The sequence below is a fragment of the Alligator sinensis genome, unplaced genomic scaffold, assembly GCF_000455745.1.
Source record: "Alligator sinensis unplaced genomic scaffold, ASM45574v1 scaffold264_1, whole genome shotgun sequence".
NCBI lineage: Eukaryota > Metazoa > Chordata > Crocodylia > Alligatoridae > Alligator > Alligator sinensis.
The window spans coordinates 7428044-7440332 of record NW_005841831.1 but is presented as its reverse complement, the minus strand read 5'-3'; the positions used below and the strand labels follow the sequence as shown (position 1 = coordinate 7440332).

Here is a 12289-nt window from a genome sequence, read left to right as displayed (position 1 = left end):
GGGGCTGGCAGGGGTCCCTGCATGGTCCCCTTCCCCCTCCCCTGCCCCTAATACTTACCAGCTTGGAATCAGCTGCAGCTCCCTGCTGCCCCCACCAGGGACTGCCCAAATCATCAAAGATCTCTGAATCTTTTCTGAAGATTCAGAGAGCTATGAATCTATTCGTTCTTTTTAATTGGTCCCTTAATTTGATTCGTATTTGGAGATTCAGCCACCAAATTGGGCCGAATCTCCTCCAAATCGAATCACCATCTGAAGCTTCGCATATCCCTATATTACATGATACAATCTGTAAAAGTATCAAGTGCTCAAAAATGAGCACAAGGCACATGTTTAGTTTGCATGTGAAGTATTGCAGGGTGTAAGCAGCTTGTCAGGCTGCAAGTTCATTGTTATAGACTGTAGAAGGTACCCAGAGTAAGTTATTTCCACTTTTCACCACTTAATTTCACCATGTTTGTGGGCTTGTTTGTAAAACCAGCAAGAAAAGAGAATTGTCTTGATATCACAAGAAATTAAATGAAAGTAAATTTTGAGTCAGATACTAGGAAGAGCAGTCTAGCAATAAGTCCTATTAACTAATTAATAGTCTCTCAAAGGAAGTGATGGAAGCCCTTTCTTCTGATTTATTTGAATCACAACTAGAGAAGAATACAGAGAATATATTTTAAAGTCTAGTTCCACTCTCAGAGTTGGCTATGTTAAATCACTACTTTCTTACTCAACGGACCTGCTTCCTGGGTGATCCAAGTCACATGTTGTTTCTTTACTGCCAAAAGGACATTTTTTAGAACAGTTTACTGTTGTTAGATCTGCTGAATCAACACAGATAAAGGAGAACAAAGTGGATTCCATCCTGGCTCCGTCATCCAACAGCACTGTTTAGCATTTCCAGGTGCAAGATGATTTTCTATCCTCAGTTTCACCTAGGTAACCATACTGAAGTAAAAGAGCTGTGCAAGTGTGACTGAGTGAAGAATCTCAAGACATTTGGATTGTTCTTATGACACTGAGGGCAGAACCTCTGCTACTGGTGATGAGCCATAGGCTAGAAGAAAATCCCAGCTGGTCTTTAAGATACTAAGCTGGATTTTAGTTTTCACTAGCCATGTTTATAATCCATTTGCAGAGGACAACTGCACTTAAAGAGTAGAGGCACTGGCATATGGGGGTGTACATTTTTATTTCTTCTCTGACCTACATGATGCCATGATGGTAGTGCTCAATTGCCACATTAAAGCACATATCAAAAGGTGGACGCTGTGACATTCTTACCCATTTATTCTATGGGTATGAGGAATCCATCTGTGGTTTAGACGCCATGCTAATTCTGAATCCAGAATCCAGCAGATTATAGCAGTAGTGAGATTAAAGAAAATAGTTAGGCATTACTTTGTTTTATCAAAGGGCCTCTAATTGCAAATGATTTCTGATTCAATGAGAGTGTCTCAAAAGTGCCACCAGGGAAATCCAATCCTTAGAAAAGGGACATGAAAAACAAGCTATTTCATGTTCCCATGAGGCTTTGGGAGTTACTTGAGGACATTCCTTACCAAACCTTTACTCTCATCTGGAACCTGCATAGGTGTAGAAATTAACTAACAGCTTTAACAACCTGGCCCAAAAGTCCTAGTTTAATTTGTTTTTTGAAAGGAAGTTACGTGATTCAATGGACACATCTACACATGCATTAATGCACTTTTCCTAATGCGCATTAAATTTAATACCTCCAATGTGAGGGCACTTTGGCAGTGGAGAGGGTGCTCTGAGGGCTGCTCTAATTAACGTGCCTCCATGTCTCGTGTATCAGTGTCTCAGTGCTTAAAAATGGCAGCAGGGTACTTGAACTAAACTCATTCGATAAGCTTTAGTTTAAAGCGCTCCTGCCATTTTTAAGCACTGCAATGCTGATGCACAAGACGCAGGAGGCTGCTGGAACATGGTAATTGCCATGCTCTAGAAGACTTGATTAATAGAGTGCTCAAACATGGTAGAATTCCAGCATGTCTGAACAGTCTCCCTGCTTCTGTACAGGAAGCCTGAGGTACTAAATAAGTTCATCATGGGGGCACAGAAGGGAATTGGTGAGTATTTATTCACCAAGGCGCCCCTGGGGGTTACAAGAAATAATGGCCACAAGCTAGCAGAGAGCAGATTTAGATTGGACATTAGGAAGAACTTCTTCACAGTTAGAGTGTCCAGGGTCTGGAACGGGCTCCCAAGGGAGGTGGTGCTCTCCCCTACCCTGGGGGTCTTCAAGAGGAGGTTAGATGAGTATCTAGCTGAGGTCATCTAGACCCAGCCCTCTTTCCTGCCTATGCAGGGGGTCGGACTCGATGATCTATTGAGGTCCCTTCCGACCCTAACATCTATGAATCTATGAATAAATGGATGTGCATCCCCTAGCTCAAGCGCATGTTTTTTAGGTGATGCTTAATGCTCAGTAGTTTATTTTACTGTGCATTAGCGTAATAGCATGGTTTTCTACATGCCACTTTAATGCTCAATAAAATAAACTACTGTGGATTAAAGCACACATGTAGACATGCCCAATGAAGGATGGCTCAAATATCTGAGGCATAAAGGAAAATCACCCAGCGACTACTGAAACAGATGTGATGGGAGTCAACCAAGCCAGACTGCAATCAGCTGAGACTTAGAAGGAAAGATAAGGATAAAGAACACTTGCATAACTAGATGCAAAAAACCCCCTTTTGACTAAAAATAACCTGTCTCTCACACCCACAATTTTTTTCTGAAAGAATCCTTTCTTTTCCCCAGAAAGTAATAGGTACTTGCATATAGGACTTTAATTAATGTAGGGTACATAGAATCATAGAATCTTAGCATAATAGAAAATTAGCATTGGAAGGGATCTCACAAGATCATCTAGTCCAACCTCCTGCTCAAAGTAGGACCATCCTCATCTAGATCATCCCAGCCAACGCTTTGTCTAGCCAGGTCTTAAAAACCTCCAAGGATGGAGATCCCACAACCTCTCTGGGTAACTTGTTCCAGTGCTTTACTACCCTCCTAGTGAGAGAGTTTTTTTTTCCTAATATCTAATCTAAACTTCCTTTGCTGCAGTTTGAGAGTGTTGCTCCTTGTTCTGTCATCTTCCACCACTGAGAGCAGTCTAGCTCCATCCTCTTTGGAACCAACCTTCAGGTATTTGAAGGCTGCTATTAAATCCCCCTGTGACAGGGGGCTGCCCCAGAGCCAGGTCTCATGCCAGCCTACCCACCTGTCTAGGGCAGTCTGCCCCATCTCTCCTGCCACGACTTGATGTTCTAGTTGGTAACATAAGCAGGAGGCTTCCCATTCCTTGGCCCAATGCCAGGGGGCAATATCCATGGTTTCATACCTCCACCACACTGTGGCCCTGGCCCATGCCTCACAGATGGCATCCAGGTTGGTATTACTCCCTGGCTTCAGGCCAGGGCAAACTAATTCCACTGTTGGGCCTCTTACATACTCCTACTCACTGTGCTCCTCTCTCACAGGGGCCTCTAGCACTCTACTCATCACTGGGTCACTCTCTACTGCCCTGCTTCCTTGAGCAACCCCCTTTGGGCCATCAGGCTTGGTTCATCTCACTCTGGCATGGCACACACAGCAGCTTCACTTCACTCAAGCTCCCCTGCTCTGTGGCCTTTCCTTGTGCCTAACACTGGGCTGACTCTGCCCCTTCACCGGGCAACTTGTTCCTAGTCTCACTCATGGGGGTTGGCCCATGTACCGCCCTTCAAACTGCCCTTGCAGCCCTACTCAGTATGCCTCCCAATGCAGCCCCTCAAGCCACCCTCAGCAGCCCTACTCTGCACCCTCCAATGCCCAGTCCTTCAGGCATCCTACTCTGGGTGGGCCTGACACAACTTTTGTCCCCACTCTGGGGCCTCCAGGGTCCTACACCCCTACTGGTCTCAGATTCCTCTCCATAGGTGCACCTGGCCCCACCCTGCTCTTACAATAACCCACCGGTTGGTGGAGGCTGGGATTAAGGCGCCCCCACCCGCCTTTCACTGTGGGGGAAGGGGGGTAACTGATCTGGTATTTCTTAGGGGATGTCCCACCACAAACAGACCTGCCAGACCCCGCTTCCTGGCAGGGTGCAGTTTCAAGTCATGCCCAGGACCAGGAGCCTCCTGCCATCCCCATAGCTCCTGCCCTTGCTTCCAAGATGTTCCAGGAGCAGCTCAGTCAGATGTTACCTCCCCAGCTGCTGGCAGCAGACTGCTGCCACCAGCCCTGACAGCAGGGCTCTAAAATGGCCACCGTCATCAAGCACCTCCCGGCTTCCTGCTCCCAGCACTTTAAGCGGCAGGCACCAAAGGTGCACTGCCATACCCTACCTCAGACTTTTCTTTTCCAGACTAAATACGCCTCATTCCCTCAGCCTCTCCTCATATGTCATATGCCTCAGCCCTCTAACCATTTTTTTTGCCCTCCACTGGGTTCTCTCCATCATCAACCATAACCTAGACATCAGTTCAGTTGTATAACCCTATCATAATACAGTTACTCATTCTTGCATGTAAAGACAGTATTGATCTAGGCATGGCAGAGTTGTTTGATTTTTTTTTTTTTTAATTGTAGTTTATTTTTTGCTGGTTTTTTATTAGTTTTATTGTGGTGGAAGTTTTAAACCTTATTACTAGAAGGTGTTGGCAAAATACAAAACCAAAATTAAACTGACATGATACCTCATTTTTTTCATATTTAGTTGGTTCAGATTGCCCTTATTCTCATCAAATAATAAGAAATCAGAATGCCTACTTTTAAAAATCATGAATGAAGTGTCTAAAGCACTTCTGAGTCTTTTGTAACACGAAGACGATAAGCTTATAGGACATGAATTATGTCTCACATGTGACTGTGTATCTGGTAAGTAGAACAGCACTGCTTAGAATTAGATATCCCTTTTTAGGGTCATTGGAAAGTAGGACCAGATAGGACCTCATGAAGTCATCTAGTCCAGGCCCCTGCTCAAGGCAGGATCATCCCTGACTAAATTATCCCAGCCAAGTATCTATCCAGCCTGCTCTTGATAGTTTCCAAGGGTGGAAATTCCACAGCTTCTCTGGATAGCTTGTTTTAATGGTTGACCACCCTCATAGACAGAAAGTTCCTCTTAATCTACAGCCTAATATTTTTCTGCTGCATCTTGAGTCCATTGCTCTTATTCCTGTCCCCTGTGGCCACAGAGAAAAGCCAATCTCTATCCTCTCTGTAGTCACCCTCTAGGCATTTGAAGACTGTTATCAAATCCCCTGTCAGTCTTCTCTTCTCTAGACTAAACAACCCTAGTTCTTTCAGCCTCTCCTCATAAGCCTTGCTTGGAAGGCCCTTAGTAATTTTTTTCCTCTATGCTGAACTCTTTCCAATCTGTCCAGATCTCTCTTGAAGTGTGGGGTCAACAACTGGACACATGATTCTATTATCACTGTTATTTGTCTTCCATTATACAATTTCTTACTTCTCAGCATGTTTTCCCTTTAAATTCTTATTTGGAAGCTGTTACATTTTTGAACTTCTGGGATGTGTACAGTAGCTGGCTTAACTGTCATTAACCCTATTTATTTTTTGTAATACTACTACTCCTGGTAGAAATAATAATATAATAATAGTTAATCCTTGTGAAAGTTTACTAGATACCTCCTCCTATTCCCAAATGCTCCCTCTGGCAAGTGTTGTCAGACAAATGTGCTCTGGCACTGATTTCTACTAGACTGTGGAATAGTCTTCCACAGGAAATGGTGGAAGTCCCAGTGCTTGATCCAATTAAAACAAGAATGCTAGAAAATGTGCTGTAGGTAACAATGACTTAAATGACTATACGTACTAAAAGCCTCTCAGTGTTGTGCATACATCGTATAACAGTTAAGCATGCCTCGGAGTAGGCCAGGATTGGCTATATTATATCAGCTGCTCTTATTCCCGTGTGCTAAGATTGTTGTTCTTTTAAAAATCTAATAACCTGATCCTTGGCTTTGTTAGAACTGCTTTGCATTAACACCTGGCTGAAAGAAACTTTAAAGGAGGTATGGTATGTTGCAAGATTGTCCTTTGAAGGGGACCTTCCAGTGGCACAGAGCCAGTATAAGGGCCCTTACATCACATCTCTTCCTGTGGTTGACACTGGTGATTATGGCTGCGGTTTCCTGTGCCCCAAAAATTCTGGCTGCCATTTCAGACCTTTGGAAACTGGTATAATTTAAAGTGTATTTTGCCTACTCTTATTTAGGTTGTGGGTCTAGCTGACACAAAACTGACTCAGGATCAAAGGTGATTTAAAATTATTTTTGCAGCTTCTTCCTGATTTGTGGAGTGCATTCTTTGGCTTCTGCCAAGGATTGAGGCCAGTAAGTCTTTTTCAGGTCTGTATCTATGATGTCCTGGCTTTAGTGCCAATGCCAGAGTCCATGCAAACATTTCCCCCCATAAGATAGGGGATGGAGTCCCACAAACTTAACTATGAACAAATAAGTAAGTTTTAGGAAGAGTTTAAGTTTGGCTTGTTTCTAAAACAGAGATGAATGATTTCACCACCACTGCTGTTTTTATTATAATTGCAATTAAAAGCTTGATGCAAAGAGTAATTTGCAGAACTCTACAGATGTCAAGAGAAGGCAACTAGTGAATATAGCAAGTTTATCATCATAATTAACATCATTCTAGGCTAAGCAGGTAAAAAGATGTCTGGAATTCTTAATAACCACCTGCTATTATTAAGTATATTAGAATACTGGTTAGCAATTAACCCCTTAACTGTTACAAGTCACATACATGGTTCATTGTGCATAGGAGAGCAAAGTACTCAGAAGTGCAGGGATTAAAACTAGCATTAAACAATGGTGCAGGGATTACAACAAGAGTTAAATTATGGTACTTGGTAGTCCCTTTTTCCTATGTATTATATAATTTGCTATAAGATGCATTACAGGAGCATAAGATAATTTACAAATAAATTAAAAATCATGCTATCTATTACATTAGATCCCTCTAGCTTTGCATAGGAAGCATGCTTAACAGAGATCTATGCCAACCATCATTACATATATAAATCTTTTTGAAAAAAGAGCTGTCTTTTTGACAATGGGACTAAGTCTAAAGCCTGATTAGATGTTTTTCTCCCCCCCACCCCCCCATAGGCAGGCTCTGATTACTGGGAGCGATATCTCACCATGAATGAATGGCATAGAGGGAGCTGCAAAGACAAAGAGCTGGCTTTGTCTGCTGATGAATTAAGATAGCATGTGGGTGGCTGGGTGGATGGTGAATAGCACAGACTTCCTTCATCCTCCTGTCACTGAGCTTTTCTTGTGTTTTTATGGGAAAAATGGGCTTACTCCCATGAACAATGAATTGAAAGGAAATTAAGGGTGTTAGAAAATAATATTACATCAATATCTTCAAGGGGAGCAAAGTACTGTCAAAGCCCTCGAAGGAAGAAGGGTCCTAGCCTTATGTTACCTTTATTATTACAACAGAATGTTATTGCCGTTGTGGCTTCTACTTCTACTTTTTTATTATTATAATTATGATTACTATTATTATTACTTTTGTTATCATTGTTATGATTAATAATACTTCATTTGCAGTATTATAACTGCAGGGCACTCAAGTACAGCAGATTGGATTAATAAATTATAAAAATGGTGTGACATATGAAAAAGTGACATCTGCACAAACCCCTGATATGACTACAGGGCTGGCTGCACCACAGTCCTTTTGTGAAGCTAACTGGGCACTTCTCATGTATTCTCAAAATACTGACGTATTTTGGCATGTAATTGTGCAAGTCCCTCACACTTGCACCAGAAACTGTTAGCAAACCCATTGAGTTGATAACAGCCTGTGATTGATTCAGCATGTCCAACTGAGTGTGGACTATGCAAGAATTTTTGGGAGCATGTGTGTGCATTTTTGTGCAGCCTGTCAGCTTTGCCTAGTTTATGACAACCCCGCTTCTTTTCCATTTTTAATGTGAGCCCTGATGCTTCTTTTTACCCCCAAATCAGCTTTGGGAAGAGTAACTGCATCCTGACAGAGAACTTCTGCACCTACTTGCTAGTCCAGCCTTGCTGTATAACTGCATTTGAAGCTGAATACTTGCTCTTTTGCTTGTAACATTGCTTTATCTTTCCTGTTAGCTGCTTTAACAACCTTTTACAGTTTTCTTTAGATTAATGCTGCCATCAGGCAGTCCACACTATGCAACTGAGCAGGCTAACAGACTCGCATATAATATCCATAAAAGGTAATATCAATATTTTCCCAATTTTTTTACCGTCCCCCCAATTAAGGGCCAGATTATGATATTGTTACTCATGTAGAGTAGCACCTCCTTTTACATGTACACTCATTTATGTTAATAGGAAATGTTGTAGAATAAAGGCATAATTATATTTTACCTAGTGTGTGAGCAGAGTCCAGCTTGCAAGTGACTGATTTACCCAGTTAAAGTGTAGAAGCAATTCTCTTGCCCCCTCTAAGCATGTACATGCCCCATGCTAGGACTAAGGAGAGATCTGCACACCTCCAGTGCATGATTCTCAGGTCACCTCCCTTGTACTGCAGCAAGCTGGGAGTAAAAGATGATGGATCAAAAAAAAAAGGAAGGGAACAGAAAGGAGAATTCATCCCCTGTCTGATTCCAACCCACTTTAGGTGTTACATGTCCTAATCCTCCTTCCAAAAAGCTTGCTGTGCCAAAGAAACCCTCATTGTAATCTTCCTTCTTCTGACCAGTCCTCAGAATAGTACAAAATACATGATGGGCTATGAAATCAAAGCAAACCCTCCTCTGTGTTAGTCCTGTTGTATACTTGAGAATATTAATAGATGAAAAAAGTGACATGGATCTTGTGCCCTTTGGTCAGCTAGATCTAGTGCATTGCATAATGTGCCATGCTAGATAATATTTTACACACAATTTTGTGATATAGATAAAATAGGTCTTTAAAATGTCGAGAGCACAGAAAGATGCATGCAATAACTGACACCAAATTTCATTAGCCTGATTCTTATGTGAATTGTGCTGCTGTAAATAAAAAGTAATTCCGCCAGTTACTGGAGTGACAGGCTGTATCTACATGAGACACTAACTGCACAGTACCCTGAGACTACTGCACAGTAGTGTTATGTGGCAGAAACTGCGACGTAATGTTACTGTACAGTAGTCTTGGGCTACAGCACAGTAGTGTCACAAAAAAGCCATTTGTTGGCACTACTGCACGGTAACTCAAGTTACTGTGCTGTCATTTAGTACTTGCTTGTACAAGTATTAAATGAAGCACAGTAGCGACTGTGCAGTCAGCATCTCATGTAGGCATGGCCACAATGATGTAAAATGGTAACAAGCACTAAAAAAAATTAGCTCGCAGAAAGTATGGGTTTAATACTCTGCACTGTTCTGGACCCTGAATCCACGTGCCCATTATTCCAGCATTGCTTTATGTCTCTCCCTCTCCCCTTCCCAGAATAATGGACATATAATAGGAAAATATGTATCTGCAATATCAGGTCAGAAAGTTTTTCAGGACAGAACAAGAATAGTCCCAGGTCCTGAGATTTGCACACAGGGTAGTTTCCAATGATCTCTGAGTAAATCTACAAATAAAACAAAAGAAGACTGACAAATGAAGTGCTCCTTCCCCTGACATTGCTGAATATTCTGCTTTGTGCCATTTCATGCTTGCTTCATTTTCCTTGCAGCAGAGTTCTTCTGGTGTGGAATGTTAATGGGATGAAATAAGCAGTGGTGCTCATTTCTGGGCTTTTCAGTAGCTTCTGCAGTGCCCCTTGAGAACTCAGCTAAACAAGCCTGATTTCTCATTATTGCATCTTATTAAATAAGTGTGACTGATAGCATCTTTTTCGCTCATGCTCATGCCCAAACTGATGGACTTGAGAACCAGTAAGAAGTTTGTTTAGACCGCTTGGGAGGAGCTACTTTGATTATATTATGATAGTGGTTTCCTGCATCTGCAAATTGCTTCATGCCAGGATAACTTGCAAAGTTTCAAAACTGCATTTGGTGGCTTTTCTTGATGATATATAAATGTGTCCTAAATGTTTGACATGTTTGTGCACCATATTTAAATCTGCACATTTTTGCATAAATACAAGTTTTGTCTGCCCTGTTTTGGTTTTTTTTCCTGAAAGAATCTACAGATGACTGGAAAACTAGTAAGATTAAAGAGAAAGGGAAACCTGAATAAGTGTCTTTTATTCAGACTGTTTAAATCTCTTTGTATTTGGTTTGTATTCTGTCAATACCAATTTAACTTAAAGGCTAGACAGAGATTTAGGAAAATAGTTGCCTTTGTTAAAGTTTTAACCTACCCTTGCCCCTTCGTTTAAGCACTAAGAAATTTCCTCCTCCATTTCTCTTCTAGTCCAACGTGATCTACATCAAAAGAAGGATGACAAGGCTGGATATCCTTGTGGTTTTTAATGTTAAAGAAAAGTAAAACAAACTGCTTCCACTATAGTTTTTGATAAAAACTTCCTGGCCTTGTGTATCCACCATAAAATAAAATAAAAATGAACCCAAATTCAATTAGTTGTGTACTAGTTTCAAGTCATTTATCCCTATTTCACACAAGAACTGTTTGAACCCGGGGAGTTGCACAAGTTTAATTTATAATTTGGCCTGTGAAGCTTTAATCACTGATGTGCTTGACACTCAGATGTGAAGTTTTGGCTGCTACAACAGGCATTTTATTCCTTACAAACCTAGAAAATATGATTGGGGGTCATCAAGAGGCCCTTTACTCCCATTATGAAACACCAGTAATTTTGTCAGATTACTGGATACATCTCATCTGCTCGCCATTCCTACCAGAACAACTACAACAGCCCTTGTAGTGCAAGTTAGCAGACATATTGCTAATGTGAAGAGTCATTTGTATCTGGTGTTATCCCTATAAACACTGCCCAAATATTCCATGAGTCTACAACTGTGCAATTAGCCATAGAATTTGCCCCATGCCACAGAAGTTGGCTCCCTGGTATAACGGGACCAAGTTTCATGGAGCTATGGCTCTGGGTGTTTGCAGAAGGAATGGTTGTATTTCTTGGAAACTTGATAAATGAATACTGCCCTGTATGGTTCAGATGGTTGTCATGGAACTGTTTCCACTGAAGATGGTCACACCCCGGAAGTATGCCCTACTTTTAAAGTCCCCCTCAGGACTTCAATAGGCTGTTACAGCTGTGTTAGATGGCGTCTATAGAGGGACTTTATTCTATTTCCAGGTGAACTGATCGCAGAAAACTACTAGATTTTATTGATTTCCTGGACTGTCCTGGCTGGTAACCTTGTGTCCAGTTTTGGCTCTGTCTAGAGAGGAACTGAGGCTAATCCTAGGCAGCAAGAGTAAGGGAAAACATCTGTGGGGGCAGCGAGCATGAATTCCCCAGTGTGCTGCCCTTGCATGACGAAAAGACTACTGAGCCATTAAATAGCACACGGAAGGGAGCTGATGCACTGTTGGCTAGACAACTGGTGCTGATTCATTAGACTCTAATTACAACTTATTTTTCCCATCCTCCAGTCTTTACAAAGGGTTGCTTTGGAAAGGCAGCGTTGGAAGTGACTCCTTCATCCAGGGATTGCCAAAAAGTCAGATGGACCCCTGTCTGTCTTTCATTCCTTTTGTTTTGTGTTTTTGGAATAAATACAAACCTGGTTTGCAAACAAAAGGGGCATTGCTATATTTACTAAGTGTGGATTGCTTGACTTTTCAGTCAGATGGGGATCAACCACAGGACAAGGAATGCATGCTGGCAGCTTCTGCTTGTTCATCATTAAAAAGAGAAAATCAAAGTTGTGCTTCAGATCCTTGCAGATATTGATCAGTGCAAATAATATCGTGGGCAGGCTTATGTTGTTCTTTTGGTCTCCTTCATTCACAGTACCTGCTGTGTCAAAGAGAGTAGTTTATTACCTACGTTCACAGTGGTTCAGTTTTACTACAGTGTAATGGTTAGAATCAAGATGGAATCAATGCCAAAAGTGACACCTTACTGTCCTGTTCAGCGCAACCTGAAGCCTGTTCAAGAGAAAGCACTTAAGTTTCATGATAGCTGTTCTACTCACAAGGACTAGACTGAAGACTCTTGTTTTTTTCTTCTAAATTAAGATACTGCTAACAAGAGTGTAACAGTTCGTACCTTTTACTTGCATTTGTCTCTCTAAATATTAACTATGGAGTTTAAAAAAAAAATGCAATGTATTTTCTTGGGCTAAAGTTACCTGGCAAAGACAAAATATTACTGTGGA

General features: G+C 41.6%; 1 long non-coding RNA gene across 1 annotated transcript in view; it reads left to right on the top strand.

Annotated features, from left to right (window-relative positions):
- LOC102369956 overlaps positions 1–10553 on the top strand; it is a 67896-nt gene extending 57343 nt beyond the window's left edge. The window contains exons 2-3 of the long non-coding RNA XR_322805.3: positions 8176–8260; positions 10401–10553. This is a non-coding gene — a long non-coding RNA (uncharacterized LOC102369956). The remainder of the gene's footprint in view (positions 1–8175; positions 8261–10400) is intronic.
- The last annotated feature ends 1736 nt before the right edge of the window (positions 10554–12289 follow it).